Source organism: Phyllostomus discolor, chromosome 6, assembly GCF_004126475.2.
Source record: "Phyllostomus discolor isolate MPI-MPIP mPhyDis1 chromosome 6, mPhyDis1.pri.v3, whole genome shotgun sequence".
Classification (NCBI taxonomy): domain Eukaryota; kingdom Metazoa; phylum Chordata; class Mammalia; order Chiroptera; family Phyllostomidae; genus Phyllostomus; species Phyllostomus discolor.
Genome location: NC_040908.2, coordinates 27,724,163 through 27,746,955, shown reverse-complemented (window position 1 = coordinate 27,746,955; position 22,793 = coordinate 27,724,163). Strand labels below are relative to the sequence as shown.

The following is a 22,793-nucleotide window of genomic DNA, read 5'->3' as shown; positions in this document are numbered from 1 at the left end:
TTGAAGACGAGGAACAAACCTGGAAAACTAACACTGCCAGATTTCAAAACTTACTGCAGCACTGGCTGTTGTAGCTCAGTGGATTAAGTGCAGGCTGTGAACCAAAGCGTCGCAGGTTCGATTCCCAGTCAGGCCACATACCTGGGTTGCAGGCCACAGCCCCCAGCAACCGCACATTGATGTGTTTCTCCCTCCCTCTCTCTCTCTCTCTTTCTCTCTCCCTTCCCTCTCTAAAAATAAATAAATAAAATAAAAAAACTTACTGCAAAACCACAGTGATCATGACATTGTTCTGCTGGCAGATGGACGGACATGGAGAGCAGAAGAATGCAATTGAGAGTCCAGAAATGAACTCTCAACTTCATGGTTAATTGGTTTTTGACAAAGGTTCTAAAACAATTAAATTGGGGAAAGAATAGTCTTTTCACTGGTGCTGGGATGACTGGATATTCACATGTACAAGAATGATGTTGAAGCCCCTACCTCTTACCACGTACAAAATTTACTCAAAATGGCATCACAATTAAAAATTTTAGCGCCTCAAACAATACCATGAAGAAAGTGGCTAGACAAAGTGACAGAATGGGAGAAAAATTTTGCCGATCATATAGCTGATAAGGGATTTGTATCTAGAATACATTTTAAAAACTCATAAATCAATAATAAAAAGACAAATATCCCAACTTAAAAATGGGCAAAGGACATGAATAGAGAGTTGTCCAATGAAGACATACAACTGACCAATGAGCACATGAAAACATGCTCAAAATCATTAGCCATCAGGAAATGCAAATCAAAGCCATGGTAAAATACCATTTCACACTCTCTAGGAGAGCTCTAGTCCAAAATACAGATAATAACAAGTGTTGGCAAGGATAGAGAGGTCACACCTTCATGCACTGCTGGTAGAAATTTAAAATGGTACAGCTGGTTTGGAAAACATTCTGGCAGTTTCTGAAACAGAGTTACAATATGACCCAACAGTTTAACTCCTAGATATCTACCTGACAAATGAAACACGTCCACACAAAACCTTCTACATAAATATTCATCACAACATTATTCATAATAGTTGAAAGGTGGAAACATTAGCCCTGGCTGGCGTAGCTCAGTGGATTGACCTTGGGCTGTGAACCAAAGTGTCGCAGGTTCAATTCCCAGTCAGGGTACATGCCTGGGTTGCAGGCCATGGCCTCCAGCAACTGCACATTGATGTTTCTCTCTCTCTCTCTCTCTCTCTCTCTCCCACTTTCTTCTCTCTCTAAGAATAAATAAATAAAATTTTTAAAAAAGGTGGAAACATCCAAATGCCCATCAAAAATAAAATATGCTATATATATATAATGAAATATTACCCCATAAAGAGAAATGAAGTACTGATACATGCTACAGTGTGGATGGACCTTGAAAACACTATAAGTGAAAGAAGCCAAACATAAAGAACCACATAAGGTGTGATTCCATTTATATGAAATGTCCAGAATAGGCAAATCTATAGAGACAGAAAGTAGATCATTGGTTGCCTAGTACTGGGGTGGGGGGAGGAGAAAGAAGAGAGTTTGGAAGGTGGTAGATAAAAGGTGAGGGGAATTTCCTGAAAGGCAATAAAAATCTGCCGTATTGATTGTGGTGATGTATGCATAGCTCTGTATATACTAAAAGCCATTGAATTGCACACTTCATTTATTTGCTCTTTTTTAAGTGAAAATTTTTATATTTAGAAGTGGATAGCTGGCCTCAGTTTAGATCATTCCAATTTTGTTGGCAACATCCAAAGTGTCAGTTGTGATCCAGTAGAATGTAGGCCTTCTTCTCTCCATCAGGCCTGATTAGGAGGTTGACCTTGGCCATGTCAATGTCACAGAGCTTCTTCACAGCCTGTTGGATCTGGTGCTCGTTGGCCTTGACACCCACAATGAACACTAGTCTGTTGTCTTCTATCTTCCTCATGGCTGACTCTGTAGCTGGGGGAAATTGATGGCATAGTGGTCAAGCTTGGTCCTCCTGGGGCTCTTCCTAGGATATCGGGGCTGCCTTCGGAGCCACAGTGTCTTCGTCCATCAGAAAGTGGGAGACATGTGGATCCTTTTTTTTTTGTCAGTGTGGACCCATTTCAGCAATGCTTGCTTAGCCTTCAAAACCTTTGGTTTGGCTTTGGCTTTGGCTTTGTCTTTGAGAGGCGTAGGAGATTCCTTCTTTGCTCTCAGCGCCATCTTCATGAAAAGTGAATGTATACTTGAAATGGGTGAATTGTATGGTATGCGAATTGTGTTTCATTAAAGCTGTTCAAAATTGTGCATGGGGAAGTTGGGGATCAATTTAGGATCTAAAATGCATGTGTGTGTTGTGAGGAGGGTGGTCCTAGCATGGGAATAATAGGAGATGAGGATGGGGAAGCAGAGGGGTCCCAGCTCAGACAGAGGGAAAGAGCACTAAATGCCAGTTGAAGAAAAAAATAGATTCAGTGGTCGCTAGTGGATTTTGTCTTAGATGCTATTCCTCTGCTGATTGGTAGCAGCTACTTGCTCTGCTGCATTGAGGAATCTGAGACCAGGTCTGGTTTCAGGGGGAAAGATTCCCTAATTGACTGCCAAGGTCAAACTGCATAACAACAAAGGCCAATATTTATTAACTAGGACCTTTGTGCTAAGCACTGTCCTAAATACTTTATGTGCTTCATTCTCCGTCATCCTCTTTAGTACCCTAAGGGAGTTTATAAAGGAGGAAAATTCCGAGGCCACATGCTTAAGACCACATGGCTGGTAGCCCAGACTGGTGTAGCTCAGTGGATTCAGCACGGGCTGCGAACCAAAGCATCGCAGGTTTGATTCCCAGTCAGGGTACATGCCTGAGTTGCCGGCCAGGTCCCATGTGAGAGGCAACCACACATTGATTCTCTCTCTCTCTTTCTCCCTCCCTTCCCCTCTCTAAAAATAAATAAATAAATAAAATCTTAAAAAAAAAAAAAAGATCACATGCCTAGTCAGCAGCAGAGTCAGGAGTCAGGCAGAGTCAGGAGTCAGATCTGGAAGTCTGACACCGGAGCCCACTCTGCAATGCCACAGTGACTCTCCTGACAGCAGGGCGCCTATGCTTTAAATCTGCCAGTGGGGAGAGGTCCCTCTTTCTGGTCATGATTAAAGGGGCATTTGGAAAGACTCCTATGCTTCACACTGTGCCTCACAAACCTTTCCTCCACACTGTGCCTGAGGTCAGAATCCCCCCGACATTTTACTTCTTGGGTCATTGTTAGCTGTTCAGGATCCCCTGAGAGGAGTCCCAGTTCATCAGAGGATTTCTGGGGATTCCCAGTCACTGGCTGGGTGCAGGACCTGGGGAACAAAATGCCAGGGAAATGTCGGGGGTGGGGCACGTGGGGTAGGAAAAGCAAGTCGTGAGGCACACACACAAACCCTGCTGACAGGCCAGTCCCAACCTTGGCACTGGACAACGTCGCCTGCATCCTCCGTGTGAGGAGTTTCTAAGGAAGCTTTGTGCCTGTGTGCGGCCTTCGGGGTTAGGCTAATGCCTCAGGAGGCTGCAGTTGGACAAGCCGGCCTAGATGGAGGTGTGCTTGGCTCTCCTGGGTGGCCTGAATGCGAAATGCCCCGTGCTTCGGGGGCAATGGGCAGTTCATTATTTAAAAGGCAAATGAAACTTGTCGCCTGGACCGCACTCCCATTCGAGGTCAACTGAGCCTGGGATAAACTGGTAACCCACAGGGCTGGCACCCCTGGAGTCAGCTGCCTAGCCTCCCGGAGGTTCTTCTGGGGACAGGCAATTATCAGCCAGCTGCCCCTGGCCCTGGCAGGACCTCCCCAGTGGGGGCAGGAGTGCGGGCAGGTAGCTACTTGATCAGGGGTCACCTTTGGTAGAGATCTGGCCTCTTTGTCCCTCGGCACAGAATAGACCCTGTGGGCTGTGAGCGCTCTCTGTGTCCCTAGGCCTGACAGGCCGCCCTGCTGTGCTGGGGGTGAATACAGAGGGATCATGGGCAGAGGTGGTGATGTCCGTGGAGGGGTGAGGCAGGAAGGTGTTGGTTGGCTATAAAACAGGGGGAAATGTAACCAATGCAGGGAGAGGTGTGAGAAAAGACAAAGGAGGAATTTGTGGAACCTGGCAAGCACAGGTAGGAGTGTGAGCGGCCCCACACCCTGGTTCATCTCAGCTTGTTCCTCGCCTTCTCAGATTTCTCTCTGCCCTCCTCTCTGAGTTTGCGCTCAGCACTGCCTGGGTTTGCAGCAGTGTCAGCTTGGCTGCTGACTACTCTCGGGCCCTTGGGGAATTTACTCTCTGAGGCCAAGTGTCCTTGTCGATAAAGTAAGGCGGAATGACACCATAGTCTACCTCACAGGGTTGTTGTAGGTATTACACAAGGCAATGTATAAGGCACCTAGAACTATGGGGGCATAGTAGGTGCTCAATAAGTGGTGTCTATTCAATTGTAGATACTTTTAAAATTTATTGTTAATACAAATATAACAAAATCGACCATCCTATTTTTAAGTGTACAATTCAGTGGCATTAAGTACATTTATAATATTTCACAACCCTTTCCGCTATCTATTTCTGAAACTCTTTAATCATCCCAAACAGAAACTCTGTACTCATGAAACAGTAATTCCCCATTCTCCCCTCCCCTCAGTCCCTGGTAACCATGGTTCTGTTTGCTCTCACCGAATCGTGGGCTCTGGTTACTTCCTGTGCATGAAACCTATGACATCCGTCCTTTTGTGTTGGCTCACTTCACTGAGTGCGATGTTTCCTGGTTCATGCATATTCAGGGTGTGTGTCAGAATTTCACTCCTCTTTAAGGCTGAATAATATTCCATTGATGGCCATATCACATTTTGTAATTCATTTGTCCGCCGATGGGCATTTGGGTTGTTCCCACCTTTCGGCTGCTGTGTCCATTTTAGACACCACAGTTGCTCCCGTGAAGAAGTATTTTAGTCTGGAGACCAGAGCGCAGGCCCTGGAACCGCCCTGCCCAAAGGCCCTGCCTTTGCCCACCACCCTGGAGTGCTCTTTACCGCTCGGGGCTACAGTCTGGTCGCCTGTGAAAAATGGGGACACTAGGCTCTCTGCTCAGGGCTCTGGCGAGGGGAAAATGAGTCCCCGTATGTGAAGGAGCTACCGTCGTTTGTGGTGCCTGGTCCCCGCTCAGGCCGGTGAGCCGCTGTGACTGTGCTGGGGGTTGGTTGATGCCTTGCCCCGGGCAGCACGCACAAGACCTGTCTGGGCAGACTGGCGTGGTCTCACCTCCGAGAAGTGGTGCTGGGAGGTGGAGAATGGCAGAACTGCCAAGTGCTAGAGATGAAAGAACCTTCCGAGATCACCTACTCAGACCGCCCCCTTCTACCAGCGGGGAAACGGAGGCCCAGAAGAGATGGGGCCATGGCTAGAGTGACAGAGCAGAGCTGCAGCCAGGCACCTGCTCCCAATGTCTAGGCTTGGCCTTGCCTCCAAGCCTGGCCTCGCCGGCCCTCCTCCTCCTGCTCAGCTCCCTCTTGGATACTACCCCTCTCCACTTGCGGGGCTGAGTCAACCAGTAGGATTCTCCTCCAATTTAGGGGGACTCAGGAGCCCACCTACACTTTGACCTTAGCTCACACACAGGGCTAGGTGTTGGCTGCACCCTGAACACCACCTGCCCTTTGTCTTCCCACTGCTGCCTCCCTGGTGGGCGCGGAGGGGGAAGGAGAGTGTCAGAACGCCTTGCTTGAGAGGGTCTTTCCTGGCAGAGGCAGGGAAGAAACCAGAGCTGACCGGCACAGCGGCAGCGAGACTTTGCTTGTTTTAGGATTAGGTACCTGTGCTCAGCAAGCACATCTGTTGTTCAGCTGTTTGTGTTCTCTCTGTTCATTTCATTGGTTTTTTTCTGTGAGGATATTTTTAGAGAATTCCAGCCCATCTGAGCTCTGCAAAGGGGGACCCAGGGGTGCGGTCCGCACCTGGGCAGGAGGGCCAGGTGGACAAGGGGACGTAGTGGCAATGAGAACAAAGAAGGCTGCCAGTGAGGACAAAACCCCGGGCGGAGGGAAAGGAACCAGCTGCTGACCTGTCCCTCCCCTCCACCCCCGAAAGGCTTCTCTGTGGAGCTCTTAATGAAAGACGGGTTTGCTTGTTTGTTTGTTTGTTCAGAGATGACATTCCCCTCCCCTTCAAGGAATGAATGTAACGTGAAGTTTCCTGGACTTGGGTACGGCGGGGCAGCACTCCCAGCTTCTGCCGCAGCCTTTTGGGAAGGAATGCCCAGGAGGGGAGGAGGGACCTCAGAGCCACCATCATGGAGCAGCTCCGGGGAGCAGAGGGGACAGGGTGCAACAAGAGGGCACACTGTCTGAGTAAAGGGGGAGAGAGAGGAATGGCACATTTTCTACACCTGGTGTTTATGGCTCTGGTGGAAATCCACGCTCTTTTGTTCTCTGTCATTTTCTCCTCCTCCTCCTCCATCTTTCCCAGTGGGTGTGCTGGTCATTACAGTCCCAGTGGGTGTGCTGGTCATCACCACAGGGAAGTTTTTTCCTTCAGGCACTTGGAAATGCTGGTGGCACAGACTGGACAGTTATGACCTAGCCCCTTCCTCACCTCCCAACCCCCACTCAAGAGAGATTCATCTGGGGCTGGGACTAAGAGGCAAGGGTTGGATTCCCCCCGGGGGCCGGTCTGAGCGCCCACGCTGGGAGCAGCCTTCCCCAGGGCAGGAGATGGCTCACCTGGGCCATCCAGGCTGCGGTGAAAACAGACACCCAGCGCTGGGGCAGAGGGAGGAAGGGAAGGATCCTGCCCCCATCCAGCAGCTGAAAGTGAGAAGCTGATAATAGCAAGAAGGCCTGAAATGCACCCCAGGGTAATCGAGCCCTCTGGCACGAGCCCGCTGGGAAAGGAGGCCACATGCAGCCTGCCAGGCTGGGCCGTGCAAGTGTGAGGTGTGGCTGCTCAGTGTCAACAGCATGTTCCTAATGGGCCCTGGAGCCGGAGGCTGGGAGGGGCTGCGGTCTGCAGGCCAGGGAGCCCACCAATTCTCACCTTCCAGAGTGAAGGGGAGAACATCCAAGACTACTTTCTTCTGGCCCCAGATCTGCGAGAGGCAGAACTTTCCCTGAGACAAAGACCTTGGTTGCCACACTTGGACTTTGTGTTAGCTCTGATGGTGGTTTTGGGAGCTTCACAGGCTCCTGAATGCTCATGGTAATAACGGCCAAATCTTATACTGCACTTACTGAGAGCCAGGCGCTGCTTTCAGAGGTTTGGTCTAAACCATCTCATTGAACCCTCCTAACAACCCAACAAGATGGGCATCATCCCTGTTATCTGTATCTTCAGGTCGGGGGACTGGGGGCATGGAAAGGGGGCAGACGCAGTTTGGCTCAGAGCAATGCCCTTCACTGGCCCCAACAGCCAGTGGTGCACTGGCTATTCCTCCATAGCACAAGCTGGAGGGGAGATTTGACCTTAAATGTCCCTGGAGCAACCAAATGTCCTAGAGATGTGGCCTGTGGGTGTGTGGTTGGTGCAGGTGATAGCATGGCATCAGAATTGACCATCACCTAACTCAGAGCTAGGAGGGATCCCACGAGAGGGATCCCGCCTAATCCCACCTCTCCTAAGTTAGAGCAGCCAGACCTGGAGAGGATATCTGAGTCAGGCAGCTAGAAAATCATGGAACAAGGATCTGATCTGAGGTCTACTGACAGCATCCTTTCAATTACTTCACATACGAGTAATTGAAACCCTTCCCTGCCCTGTTCATCCAAGCTCCCACAGCAGAAGGCAGGGGTAGTGGGTGGTGGGTGGCTCTTATCTGCTGGGGATTCCTGTGGGGCTGGGGCTGTGTTGAGTTGATCACCAGTGCCTGCCCCAGGTCTGGTACTGGGGGAGCCCCTCCATCCGGTAAAGAGGAATGAAGAGAACTGGAGAGACTTCAGTGGCATGCCTCCCTAGTTCTCCTTCCCCTTGACTGAGGGCTGGGTGATGTCTCTGGAGGCCCTTCAGCATGAGAACCAGGTCAGGTGGGGCTCTCTTTGGGCCTTGCCCAGAGGTCAGCTTGGGTTGCATTGGGATAAAGCCCTTGACCAGGTCCTGGAGAGGAGTCTTGGGTCTGGGGTAGTTACCTCCAGATGTAGAGGAACTTCGCCAGGTAATCACTGCAGGTAATGGCAAAGGCTTTGGATGAAGTGTCCGAACTGGTTTAACATCATTTTGGTATTTCTCTTATTTTGTGGGTTTCTTTCATTCACCTTTTAAGGACCTGCCCCACCTTAATCTCTGTTCTCTGAGGAATGAAAGGCCAGATAAGTGTTTTGTTTGTTTGTTTTGTTTGTTTAAGGGTTATACTCCTTTCTCCTGTGCTAGGCTCAGCTGGTCTTGCCACTAGGCCCCTAGCCCACAGGCCCAGGCAGGCAGACTGGAGCTCTAGTGATGCTTGCAACAAGATGCAATCACTTCCTGATTTCAAAATGCATTACAGAGCTACAGTAATCAAAATGATATGTAATTGGCCTAAAGATAGACATATAGACCAATGGAACAGAATAGAGAACCCAGAAATAAACCCATGCATATATGGTCAACTAATCCTTGACAAGGTACCAAAAATATACAGTGGGCAAAGAATAGTCTTTTCAACGAATGCTATTGGAAAAACTGGATATCCGTATGCAAAAGACTTAAATTGCACTTTATCTTATACCATATACAAAATCAACCCAAAGTAGATTAGAGGCATAGGCATAAAAAACAAAGGCAAGTGGGAATTCATCAAACTAAAAAGCTTTTGCACAACCAATGAAACAGTCAGTCGAGAGAATGAAATGGCAACCTGTGGAATGTGAGACAATATTTGTAAACCATGTATCTGATAAGGGGTTAATATCCTAACTAGATAAGGAATGCCTATAACTTAAAAGTAAAAAACCTAATGACCCAATTTTACAAATGGGCAAAGGACTCAAATAGGATTTTGCCAAGGAAGACATACAAATGGCCAACGTGGTACCTGAAGGATGCTCAATATCACTAACCATCAGGGAAAAGAACCTAAAAACCCAGTGAGATACTACCTCACACTGTTAGGGTAGCTATTATCAAAAATACAAACAGAAGTATATGGTGAGGATGTGGAGCAATTGGCACTTTTGCTCTGTGTCGGTGAGAACACACAATGGAAGAAGAAGCAAGACCAAGAGATGACACCAGGTTCTAGTGACTTCAAGTGAGGTTCTGAATCCAGAAACAGCTAAAGACAGGCCTGTCCCCTGGACTTGGCAACTGTGTGGTCAATGCATTCCCTTTCTTGCTCTATGGGTTGGTTTTCTTGAAACAGAAAACATTTCATTACAACGTGGGCCTTGAGCCATATTGGAGTCAATGGGGGTGAGTGAACAGGGCTGTCCAGGCAGATGGGGCACCTGAACTCGGTGTCTTGATGAGGGTGAGCATGCAGTGTCCACGGAGTTGTATGGAAACAGACTGGGGCAGTGTGCAAAACACCCTGCAAGAGCACACGTGTTTTCATTATTTGGACAAACCTTGTGGGATTGCTGGGGTGTGGTGTGTAATGGAAGGACAAAGAGAGAGAGAGAGAGGAGTTCTAAAACTAAGAGAATAACAACCACCAATGTTTACTGAACTCTTACTAAGTGCTAGGTACCATGCTAACACAAAGAGTTTGCCCCAAGTGACCTAGCCAATAAGTCCCAGAGCCAGGATTTTAACCTGAAAACCCCCTCTGTCTGACTCAAGCTGAGATTCTTAACTTGTCCTCTTCTGCTTCTACAGAAGATGTGGCCTCTGCCTGGGGGCAGCCAAGGGCCGGCATGGTGGCGGGGCCACAGGAGAGCACAGGATTCAAGTCATTTTGTTGTTTGCTCTTTGCTCCCTTCCCTCAATTAGCAGCAGTGCTTGCACCCAGCAGATGACAAGGCGGCTGCTCCTGGACAGGTGTAACAACCTCCTGGGCTGGCTGGAGACACACAAAGGGCGGTGAGGACCTCAGGACCATCACTCCCACCCCCCATCTGCTCTGGCTTCGATTTGCTCCTTCCTCCTCTCTGTCTCTTTCCGGCTCCTCATCCCCTTCCCTCAGATTGCCTCAGGAAAAGGAAAGAAATGTTTTTTAAAGAGAAGTTTAATGAAACCAAACACTTGTATTTCCAGCTATTGACATTGGATTTGTGCTTCTCCAGCCCAGCTATTTGAGACAAGTCTTTAACGGCCTCTCTTTGCCCGACGGTTTAATGCAAACAGACCATAAAAAAATAAACTTTCCCCCCAAATATTATCTTAGGCCTCATTTTATCATGCTTCCTTGTGCTGTTGCTGTGAAAGAGAAGAGAAAAGAATGTGGGTTTTGGCTGGTGCGGGGCTGGAGAGGGTCCCAGCACCCATTCCCTCTAGTGCGGTCTGCCACCCGGAGTGCGCACCCTCTGTCCCGTATCCACTGAGGTCTCACTTGGGCTCTTCTCACCAGTTCTCCAGTTCTTGTGCATTCACCTGTAACACGGGCTGCTAACCCCTGTCAGCAAGGTTACTGGAAGACAGATGTGGCAAACACATGTATCTTTGCGAGGCAGTATACGGGGCAGGTATAATACAAGAGGGGCGCTGGGCTCTGATCTAACCAGAGAGAAAATCCCCCTATTCCAATATAGTTTCATTCAGCTAAAAACAAACAAACCAGAGCGAAAACCCCCCCTATCCAAATGTAGTCTCATTTAACTTAAACACAAGCAAACAAGCAAACAAACAAAGCCTTAACAAGCGGACACTCTTGCTGACCAGAACAAAACGTAATCACAAGTTGGGTTTGGGCTTGTGACTATCTGTTTTCAACCCCACAAGAACTGTGACAGAATGTTTGAGAGAGGAGGCTTAGAATCCACATACCTCTAGGTATTGTGGGTGATACCCCCAATTTATCTCCTAAGAGAGAAGGAAATGAGGACCTTCCTTCTTGAAGGTGGGCTCTGATGCAGTGAGGAGATAGAGAGAAAATCATGGGGTACGCAGGGCCTAGGGCGAACCCTTCGTGGGTGAAAGGCATAGTGAGAGAAGGCTGGGCCGATGGAGGCCGTCTGGGCTTGTATGACGGTTTGGCCGATTTCAGACCTTCCCAGCTTACCTGGATGTGACAGGGCTTTGCGCTCTGGGAAGCGAAAATCAAGCATTTACCCACGTTTTCCTCTGTAAATTAAGTATATTGTGAATAACCAGACGGTACAAGATGGGAAGTTCTGCACTAGAATTTCATCATTCTGAACACCAGATAAATTAATGGAGCTAGACCGAGTCTTGGAATTGAACACCAGTGGCTGTTCATAATACAAAAAAAGCATTTTGTAGATGAGTGTGTACCTTTTGGTAAACAGATGCCCCACTGCCTATGAAGTCATCTCACCAGAAATAGTCCAACCCAAGTTTGATCAACTGTAGATCTGACTGGCAATGCAGAGGAACCACAGGGTCAGAGGGGCACCAAGCCACAGAACCTACCCCGCAGAAACCTCTCCGTGACCCCCTTTTTATCGCCTTCAAATTTTACTTTATTTGGAAACTATAAAAATTTATTATTTTAATATTTAAAGACTGTGGTACTGTAGTAAGACACATAAATATTGTAATATGCATTTAGAAATATTAAATATAATAAAATCAACATGATGTTAAATGAAAACTCATAATGCACCACATAAATCTCAGGTCTGGGCACTCACACCGGTAAGATTTCCCCCCACAGTGGGGGAACCCTCCTGGGAGACTCAGCCCCAATGCCGGGGAGGCAGTGCAGGGGGGCCGGGGTGGATTTCCCCTTGCAGGCGAAGATAACCACTGCACCATGAGTGTCACAGATACTGCAGATAATAAATTCTTCAGCAAATAAGTTCAGAAGGGGAAAGCAGTGGGCAGGAAATCTGTACATTGCAGGAAACTTGAAAGTATGAGTCAAACTAAGCAGTGGTGTTGTGGGAGGAGTGAGCAGGAGGCAATGGGAGGGAGAAAGGGGGGAGGTCGTTATCATTAGAGAAGGGACAGGGTAACTGATGGGGGCGGAGCGGCTCCGTGGTGAGGTGATACAGGGACGGGAGCTTCCTGGGTGGCTGACTGAGTTCTGTTTCTTGATTAGGTGCAGGTTTGAGTATTTACTTTTCAATAATTGATTCAGCTAGACACCTGTTTTCTGTATTTGTGCTTTTTTTTTTAACCATATAAAGACATATTGTTTGTTTTTTAGTAAATGCCCCTGACTCTTTCTCTACCCTTCCCCCCACCTAGTGGGAGCCCTTTTTGCCTATTACCTGCCCATTTCTGGCTTCTGAATTCTGCCTGGTTCTCTATCCTCCTTTTCCTAGATTCTCTCCTAATTCTATATTGTGTCCATCAGAATGGGCTACAGCGCTGCAGAAACAGACAACCCTAAGACCTCCATAGCTTAAAAGGAAGGTTCACTTCTTGCTTATGCTTCATGTCTATGACATCGTAGCAAAAGCCTCTGCTTATCTTAGTTACCCAGGGACCCAGGCTCACAGGGCAGCCACCTTCTCAGATTTCCTTGGGGGCTGTGCCAGTACTCGCTGGCAGTCAAATGCTTTGGCATGGAAGTAGCACATGTAACTTCTTCTCACACTGCATTGGCCAGAAGTAATCACATGCAGCCATCCAACCACAAGGTGGGTGAAGTGCCATGCTATTAATGTGCTCAGAAATATTCGGTAAACAAGGTTCATAAAACAGCCCTTGCTTTGCATGGTTCCAATATGCACAATTTTCAATTACCCTGATTTAGTTAAATAATACCAATCCCCAACAAAATGGTTCAAATTTCAGTCACCACAGCACAGGACTGTAATTGCATAAAGTACAAATTTCACTGCCTGCTATTCAGACCGCAGATCATTACATAACAACAGAGGCATACCTCCTTGTGAGCGACCGCATCACTCCTTCCGGCGTCTCTCCGCTATTGGTCTCGGAGCAAGTTACTCCGCTCATGTGCAGACAGCAAAGCGTGGGCTCCGTTGTTTCCTGTCTCCCACTGATAAGCCCAGTAACATTTTACAAAAATGGATGATCTAAAGAGGGTTAGCTAACAAAAATAAAACTACAATAAGGACAAAAATATTTAATAATGTTGGAAGAGACACTGGATGTGATAAGATTTGAAAATGGCAAAAACAAAGCAAAAATAGGCTAGGGCATGGGGCTGCTGGAAGCGGTGTGGCTAACCGTATCAGAAAAATCCAGTAAAAAAGTATGAAAAAGATGGTAAAATCACTTCATCTTTTAGTTTAAATTGCACTAGAAACAGAAAGCCACTTATGGTTGAAGTGGAGTATTTTCTTCCACTTTGCACAGAAGATTGTAATATTTGAAAATCCTAAGTAGTCTGGCTAGCATGCAGGCCAAAGAATTGATGTTAGTTGCCTCAATGGTACTTACAAAGGAGACTGAAAAAGAACCTTTTACTGCCAATATGTGCTGGTTTCATCATTTCAGAATTCAGCATAAGCAGGTTGCTATTAAGCTACTGGTGAAACTCAGGCATGGATAAGAATGTTGCTAAGAAGTTTACACCCAGATTCTAAGAAAAGGAAAATGTCCCAAGAGAAGTGACACCAGCAAAAATCCTCACCTTATAAGAATGCTCATAGCTATTTCATGGCATTGCAAGAGCAAAGAATAAAACATTGCAGGCCGATCCAGTGCACCAAGGCACAGGAACAATGCTTGCTCCGCATCCTAAGTTACACAATGACAGGGAGAGGGCAAGACCTGTTCAAATTCCTCAAGTTTTTAACACTTAATTCTCAATGTTTCTAATGTTTTAAATTACAGGGTAATAAGTAAATATTAGTTTTCCCAATTTTTCATTTTCTAGTGCACTTATAACTGACAGTAGGAGAGTTTTAAATGTTTTGGCAAACATTTGCAAAAGTCACAGACCAACTGTGATTTTTCCCATTGATTAGCATCATCACTTGGAGAGCTCCAATTCACACAGCCATGTCTGTGGTCCTGTGCTGTTGTGCAAAGTGAGGGCTGCTAGTGTACGTACCTGGTTTGGGTGGAGTTAGATTACAATTCCTCCACATCCGTTCGTGCTAACTCAATTATGTGGAGTGCAAGGAAACTTCTGGAAAAAGAACTTGAACCACTAGGATTAGGTCGGTATAGGGGCTCCAGGTATAGTCTGGTGGCCATTATTCAACCCCAACCTGATCCAGGCACCTTGATGGCCAATGTGTGACCAGAGTGGGAAAGAGCCCTGTGGTCAATGGGCCACCAAATGCACCCATTTAGGGTCCATGCCATCCTGCTGTGGGCTCCAGCTAAAAAGTGTGTACTAGACCAAGGGGATGTGTTTCTTTACTCATTTCATGGAAGGGCAGATATAGCAAGCTACAACCAAAATAGAGACTCAAAACCTGGCCAGGCTGAGGATTCAGGGACTCCTCAGGCCATTTGGGCCCTGAGGCAATGACGGAACATGCTGAGGTTGTGTGATGCTCAAGAGCAGCATGTCTGTGTGGCTCCCGGGGAGAGTGGAGGGGCGGTCAGCATTGGGGTGCGAGCCTCGGCCTGAGAAAAGGGTTGAGAGCAGCAGCTGAGCCATGGCAGTTTGCTCTGTTGGGAGTGTGTGAGCTCCAGAGTCCTCAGATTGCTGGGGTGTGGCGGGGGGCCGTGGGGTGTGAAGCAGAGCGGATGAGTGGCAAGAGGTCTGCAAGGGGGCTGAGGTTCCAAAGTGGCACTTAAGGGGAGCTCCAAGCTGGGGGAATTCAGACCATGTGAACGTGAGTCAGTTTTCCACATTGGGAATAAGACCTGGGGGACTGGGGTTGTTTACAAATAGGGTGGCTACATGATTGATTGATCAGAGTGGGAATATTTTTAAAGTAAAAGGGATTGCTACTAATTACTAAACCTTTTCATAATTAAAGGCACAAACTATCTCAGACAAACCACACTGTACACTCACCTTAGTTACAGATGAAATCCAGATAACTGTGTGTATGGGGGGCTCCACCCGCAGGGCCCCTCCAGTCACCACGGATGAGACTAAGTCTACCAAGACATGATCTGTCTGGGGAGGAAAGGTGGCCGATCTCTCAAGGGAGAAGGGCCAGGAGCCTGTTCCTCAATGGGCTTTTATTGGGTTCGTTTACACAAGAATTCAGGTAAAGCTCATTAATCATTGCCAGGCAGTAAGGATCAAACAATATATAACAAAGAACTCTGAGGGCCTATTTTGAGTCAGGGTCAGATAGCTAAAGAGCTGTAAAACTTTGAGGAACAAACTTACTTCTTGCTTGGACCCTTATCATTTCATTGAGAGCATTCTAAACAAAGCAGGTTTCACAGGATTTTACATATTCTTTCTTAGGCCTGATTGCCTGGGGAACCCGCCCTTTCCAGCACAGGGCTGTACCACCCTCTCATTGTTTTAGACTTAGGTGGAGTAAGGGAAGTAAGGCAACCAAGAGATTAGGAGATTTCTTGTAGGCAATGAGGACTCAGGCTTTGTCAAAGCTGAGGGGCGAGGGTCCATCACCCCCTTCTGCTGTAGCCCCCAAAGTCCTTCCTTGGGGACCTCTCATGTGATTGTGCCTGTCTTAGATCGTTCCCCCCTTGGGGAATCTTACCCATCATTGGCTAACCGACCAAGCATTGGGGGCCAGTTATAGATGAAGTCAAAGGAGCAGAAGCAGCGCTCCTGCCAGAGATAAGCTTTTGTCTCCTTAGTGGTTTACGGTCCAAGGTCACTCCCTCAGCTTTAGCCTTGGCGGGGTTACAGCTTCTGAAACCAGGCAGGGCGGTTCCCAACAGGTAACTGTAAATTAGAGGTCACACCAGAGTTAATGAAAATAAATGAATTTGCCCTAACCAAGCTGCAGGCTGGGTTCTCTGGAAGTGGACTTTGCGGTGGGGAGTGGTGTAGGGATGTTTAGCAGGGAGTGCTCCGGGGGTCTACACCTGTGGAAGGGAAGGAGGAAAAGCAGGATGGGGAACCTGGGACTGCAAAGCATCCAAGACCTCAGCTGACCCCACGGGGAGCCCTGGGGCTAGGGTGACTTTCAGAGTTATTACAAGTTGGGATGAGGAGGACTGTCTCTTGTCCACACCAACCAGTCCTCAGCCATGGCTGTCCCTGAGGGCTCTCTCCAGCTGAGGGCAGATTTCTGGAGAGGCTGACAGCCGACAGCACTCCCCACAGTCCTGGAGAGGCGTCAGGGTGGCGCATCACAGCATGCCCTGCCTTGAAGGGAGAGGAGGGTTTGAGTAAACACACCATAAAGATATACACTTTACGTTCGATCATCAGTCGGGTCCTTTCAGGGACAGTTCCTATAGCATCTGCTTTGAAGGAGAGTTGAGACACAATGTGATTAGCATACCAATTGCTTATCTGCCAATGATATTTCCAGAAAGGGGAACTTATTTTCTCAAATTAATAAAATGGCACCAATCCTCTTGGTATTGCTCAGAAAACTTTTTCTCAAAGCTAAATTTCTACCCAGCTTCATTTGGTAATGTTTGTATTTAAAATACTTACATAGGGCTTCCTATGTTCCAGGCACAGTGTGGTACACTATTGAAATTTTAGCCTGTTTAATTCTCCTAACAAACCTATGACCTGGGCAACACAGAAGGAAACAGAGTCCCTGAGATTAAGTAATTGAACTCAAGCGGTGGTGCCAGGACTTGGACCTAAGTATCATATCTCCAGAGGCTGTGCAGATAACCAGTATGCTATGCTATGGGTTGCCCACGTGCAATCTTTGAAGAAACTGAAACTCTTTTCTCTGGGGTGTTGCAAAGAAGTAAAATAACAACAACAATAACAGCAGCAATATCTAACACGTAGTGAGCTTTTACTACGTACCAGGCACTGTCCTTTGATCCTGGAGAAGACTTAGTGCCTGCTCGGAAGGAGATTCTGATTAATTGGAAAGCAGGACAGGAAATAGTTACATAATCACCTGTGAAACACGAATGAATTAGGGGCCCTGTTGTGTGTACATACAGGACAGGCTGACACAGGTGAAGTGGTCAGAGAGGAACGGGCTGAGTTCAGATCTAGGGCACTTAAACCCTGGAAAGATTACAGGATGCCCCCCCCCCAAGGTAATTTACATATAAAAAAATAAACAATATGATAACTAAAAAAGTAAAGAATTATAAGAAAAGTGCATATTTTGATTTATAAACAACTTCTAAAGAAATTTGCTGGTAACAAATTCTTTCCAAATGACGGTTTCGGTTGCCTTGCTGGTGCCAGTTTTGGTCTGCAGTTTGGGTGATCCCGTTCTGGGGAAAGAAGGGCTGCTGCAGATCTGTGGAGGCAGCAAGCCTCATGGATCCTGAAGGATGGGTAGGGCTAAGGAAGGGGGCAGAAGAGGAAAGGATGAGACTGAAGGGAGGGGCAGTGAGCACACGGGCCTCGCTGGAGCATGTGGTGTGTGCAGGGCAGCAGCTAGGGTGGGCAGATTGACTGTAGACACATTTTAAAGACCTTGAGTTCCTGGTCAAGGAGTTTATAATGTATCCCATGAGTAATGAGACTCAATGGGAGGTAGGTGCAGTTTTGGTTCTGTCATTGTCTCTCCTCCCCCAAATCTGAGTACCAGGCAGCCAAGCTACTCAAAGCCCTTTTGAGCAGAAGCCCCAGATAGCCAGCAACAGGAATGCCTGGTCACCCAGGGGCGGCTTGCCCAGGCTGTGGTTTTGACTCTCTGCAGTTGCTCTAAACAGCCAGGGCCTCCCTCATTGCCCAGATGCCCTTCCAAAGGGACCTGACCAGCCCAAGGTGCCGGGCGGCTGCCCCAAGTTGGGAGCCGACACGAGGCCCTAGGTCTCCCTCTGCCCCACTACCCACTGGTTCTCTGCTCTTGCAAAGAGCGGCCCATCAGGTATGAGTGCTCCAGCCACTTTGGTCTCATCTTTCCCTCCTTCTGCCAAACTGTTAAAACACTTTATTCTACAAAAACATCACAAACAAATCCAATCTTGCAACTGCTCTGACCTGAAGCCTGATCGAGGCAGAAGAATGGCAAGAATGTGCTGGATGGTGTTACCGTGGCACATTTGAAGAGAGCTGGCGGGAGCATCAGATAATGGAGGAAGACCTGGATTTTTAAAGCACCAAACAGCACTGTGCTGTCAGCGGCCCTTCTTCTGCAGGACCAGTGGATCATGACCGCAGTGCAGGGAGGGGCCTCATGTGATGTTCCACTCTGTCAAGGCCTGTCAGCGGCTGTCCTGAGCTGCTGCCCTATTGAGAATTTCCAGATTATTGGTGGTTGCGTCCTTTTCCTGAAAAAGAATCAAAATGTCGTTTTTTCACCTTCGTTTTATGCATTCAGGTCTAAGCCTCTGGTTCCACTCTTTGGCGGAATGAAACACCCCAGCCTGGCTGAATCCAGGACGGAAATGTTGGTGGAACTTTTGGCCGCATGCTGGTAAGAGGAGCAGGTGGCTGGAGCGGCTCCGAAAACGCCGACACCTGTGAGGGAGTTTGTGTGTGCATTTGCCCAAACTGCAAGTTTTCCTCCTCCCTAGCCTCGGTTTACATTCCCTGGGTTTAGTTTATGTTCCTCTTCCACAGACCTGGCCTGGCCCTTCCCGTGAAGCCTTCCGCAGGCCCGCCAGGCCACAGTGGCCTGTCCCTGCTCACCCAGCATCCGACTGGGTCCAGCATGACCCGGATTCAGCTCATGCTCCTACTGCTTAGCTGTGAGCTTTCTCTCCTTAAGAAGATGGAAAGCCTGCTGAAGGCCAAGACGAAGTTTTCTCAGCACTAGGCTGGGTAAAAAGGCCCTTCCCAAGGATGCTGATCTATTATAACTAACAAGATGGAAAACTTATATTAACTGATTCTTCCCAGAGAAAGAATGAAGGACACCCAGCACTCACTTTGATCTGTCTCATGGGGAAAGCCAAAGAAAGTGTGGCTGGGAGAGCCCTGAGTGGGCATTCCATAGATAACTGCTACACGCTCTCTCTGAGGGGATTGCAAGGTTGAATAGAGCCACACTAGTCAGGAAGCCAGAAGGGAGATTGCCCCAACCTTCAGCAAGCAGAGTGGGCGTAGCCTCTACGTACATGTGCCCAAATATGTTTGAGGAACACCATGCCGTGAGCCTGCATGGGCTCTCACAGGTCTCCATCTGCCCTGGTAGCTGTACAACAAACATAGCATATTCTTAGTTCATCTTTTTAAAAGTAAAGGATTGCACAAAGGGAATGGCAATGAACTGGCCGGGCTTTTTCTCCCAGCTGGATAATGATCATAAGGCACCGTTCGTGGTGAACTCTCTCTTGATTGAAAGGGAAGAGAAGTTGCTTCTGGAGTTCAAGCTCTCCTGGCCCCCAGTTTGACCTACTGAATTTAAATTTGCATTATAAAAAGGTTTGTATGCACTGCTCTATAGAACACAGGGAAAATAATGCAATGATCTCAGTCTGGGGGTTGGAACTAGAAATAAATCCCTAGTATGAATAATGGCATCTACAAACCATCTCTCAAGCATGGGCCTTCATGGAAATCTACTATGTGCCTAGTCCGGGAAAGAAAGAGGCAAGGGTAGGCCCAGCAATAAGGGTGGGATTTCAACCCTAAACACTGCCCACCCCTTCCTGCACAAGCCCGCACTGAGCACTGGGCTCAAGCCAACTGAATTCTCTATAGCATAGCCGTTGGGGTGACACCCGTCACATGGACGGCCCTTGTTTTCAGCAATAACAAGTCATTAAGATTGAGCTAGCAAATCTTCAGGGAAGACAGCCCAGTCCTAACCTCCGTCATAACATTTTTCTTTTGCGATGAAGCATTGCAGGGTTTGTTGAAAGCTCGTTCAGTGATGCTAAAGCTTGAGCACTCATGCATTCCCCGGCCCAGGGTAGGGGACTGGGGCATTGTGGGGTGCAGGCCCATGATCCCAGAGGCACGGCTATGCCATCCAAATCTATGCTCCCTGCATTGTGTCTTGCAAAAGGAATTGTTTTACAATACGTACTAGGCATAAACTGTAGATGCTGGAGTCAGACTGCCCGAGTTCATTTCCAGGCTCTGCCATTTGCCAGCTACATGACCCAGTGCAAGCCTCAATTTTCAAGCTCTTAAAAAAGTGATACTTTATTTCCTGCATAATTTGGAGGAAATCCAATTTATCTTTTTTTTTTTGCTTTTATGGATTGTGTGTTTGATATTGTATCTAAGAGAACTTTGCAAGGGTCATAAGAATTTTCTCCTGCTTCCTTCTAGCTGTTGTATAATTAAAGCTTTTATATTTAGGTTATTATTTCTTTTCTGTTGTTGACCCCACTCTGTGCTTAATTCTTCTGTTTCCCCCTTCCCGTTAGATTGATTAAATATACTGAGATGTGTCCAGAAAAAGTCCAGCCATCATTGATATAATGAGAACGGTTTGTGTGACACCGATGTAACCTGGCACTGATGTATGGAGAGTGGACTGAAATGCACATGTGTGAAAAATGAGAACTTCACTGTACTGGTCAGTGGGGGCGGTAGGTGCCATTGAGTGAGCATGTGTACTGTGTGGCTTTTGCATTCAAAATGACTGAGTGAGTAGAGCAATGAATATGCATCAAATTTTGCGTTAAGCTTGAACATTCCTCTGCAGAAACTATGCAGATGATTCAGAAGGCTGCAGCTATGGGCAACAGGCGATTGGCAGCTTCATTATGACAACATGCCCACTCATGCATCACGTCTCATGAAGAGTTTTCTTTCTGGTGAAACATCAAATCACCTAGGTGACTCAGCCCCCTACAGCCCAGATTTGGCACCCTGTGACTCCTGGCTTTTCCCAAAACTAAAATCACCTTTGAAAGGGAAGAGATTTCAGACTGCTGATGATTCAGGAAAATATGATGGGGCAGCTGATGGCAATTGGGAGAACTGTGAGGTTCCAAGATACCTACTTTGAAGGGGACTGAGGTGTCATTGTCCTGTGTACAATGTTTCCTGTATCTTACATCTTCTTTGATTATTACATGGTTGGATATGTTCTGGACAGACCTTGTATTTTATAATATTGTTTTAACTTAATTTTAGATTTTTAGCTATACCACTTTAGATTATTTCTTTAGTGGTTGATCTGGGGATTACAAAAAAAGCATCTTAGATTTTTCACAGTGTACTTAGAGTTAATACTGTATTTCTTTACTACAGAAAAGGTGGAAACCTTGGAACAGTATAAGTTGATTTACCGCCCCCACCACTTCCACCGCAAGTCCATAGTCATCTGATTCGTTGTTGCCTTATATGCATATGTCATTTTTCTTTGCACACATGTGAGGTTTTCTGTTTATCTTCAGTTTTCAGCCGTTTAAGTATGATATGTCTCAGTGTGATTTTATTCATAATTATCTTGTTTGGAACTCCCTATGCTTTGAACCTGTAATTTATGTCTTCAAATTTGAGGATTTTTTAAGCCAGTTTCTTTCCTCTAATATATTTTTTGCCCCATTATCTCTCTCCACTCCTTCTGGTACTTTAATTAACTGCATACTGAAACTTGGTATATTATCACACTTGTCCTTGAATCTTATTCAGTTTTTCAAATGTTTTTTCTTTCTTGTCTTCAGGTTGGGTCTTTTCTTTCGAACTGTGTTCCACGCACGTCACTTGCCCTCCCCTTCTTTAGGAGACTGGCTTCCTAGCATAGCCTGTTTACTATTTAAACCAGAAGCCTCAGCTCAGATTTTGAAAGTATAATGAAAGTCCACAGTGCAAAGATTTGTTAATATTAACAAACGTAATACTGTGTTACGTTGTAACACTGTGATACTTTGTTATTTAACCACGTAATACTGTGACTGCATACATAATGTAGTTCAAAACCTGTCCTCAGTTTGACAACTTTCTTTAAAACAAAAATGTGCTTTTGTGATGAGTTCATAACTTGACTAGGAGTTAGGAACCTGGTTAGGAGATAGACACCAAGCGAAGAGTTTGCAGCGGTGTGGCCAGGTGCTGAAATCCAGATGTGACAAAGTGCCCTGAGAGCCCAGAGGTGCACCTGGCCGCCTCTGCCCCAGGGAGTCAGGGAAAACATTCGGAGGGTTGGCATTTAATTGGGCATTTTAATTGTCAGGAAGAGTCAGGGTCTGTCAAAAAGCTGAAAGAACATTCTAGTCGGAGGGTTCTGGGAAAGGCCGGCTAAGGTTTGGGAAGAGGGGGGAAGAGGAAATGGATTATAGTGTCCACAAGGAGGACTCGAGGAGTAGCCTGTGTCGGGCGGCCTTGAAGATCAGGCTGAGGAGTCGTGTGCTCCTGTTGTAATGTATAAAGGCCCTGGTGGGGTGAGGGGACCCCTCCTTTACCCTGGGGAGACTAAAGCAAGCTATCCACCTTCAAGGAGCTCTCAGACTGGTCAAGAAGCCAAGTCTACCTACATCGAACAACAAGAAGAGGTCAAACACCCACGGCTGTCATTCTTTTCCTTAGATTCTTAACACCCTTCCAGTGCGTCTCCCATTATTGCAGTGCTCACTTCTAGTCCATTTGTTACACTTGCGGTCCGTCATCTTGTTGATCCATTGCTTAGAACCGTTCAATGGCTCCCCGCTGTACTCACAGTGCTCTGAGTCCTCACCACGTCCCGTGGCCTCACGCCCCACCTCACTCCCTTCACCCGTCTCACTCTGCCACAGTGGCCTCCTGGCTGGTACCAGTCGGGCCGAGTTCTCGTGGGCATCAGGGCTCTGTGCTGTCCGTTGCCCCAGTCTCTGCTGCCACTTTCCTCCCAGCTCTTCCTGAGGCTACCTCT

The 22,793-nt window shown here is 47.2% G+C and overlaps 1 pseudogene; it reads right to left on the bottom strand.

Moving 5' to 3' along the window:
* Positions 1-1,742: 1,742 nt before the first annotated feature.
* LOC114500967 lies at positions 1,743-2,213 on the bottom strand (annotated as a pseudogene).
* Positions 2,214-22,793: the final 20,580 nt, after the last annotated feature.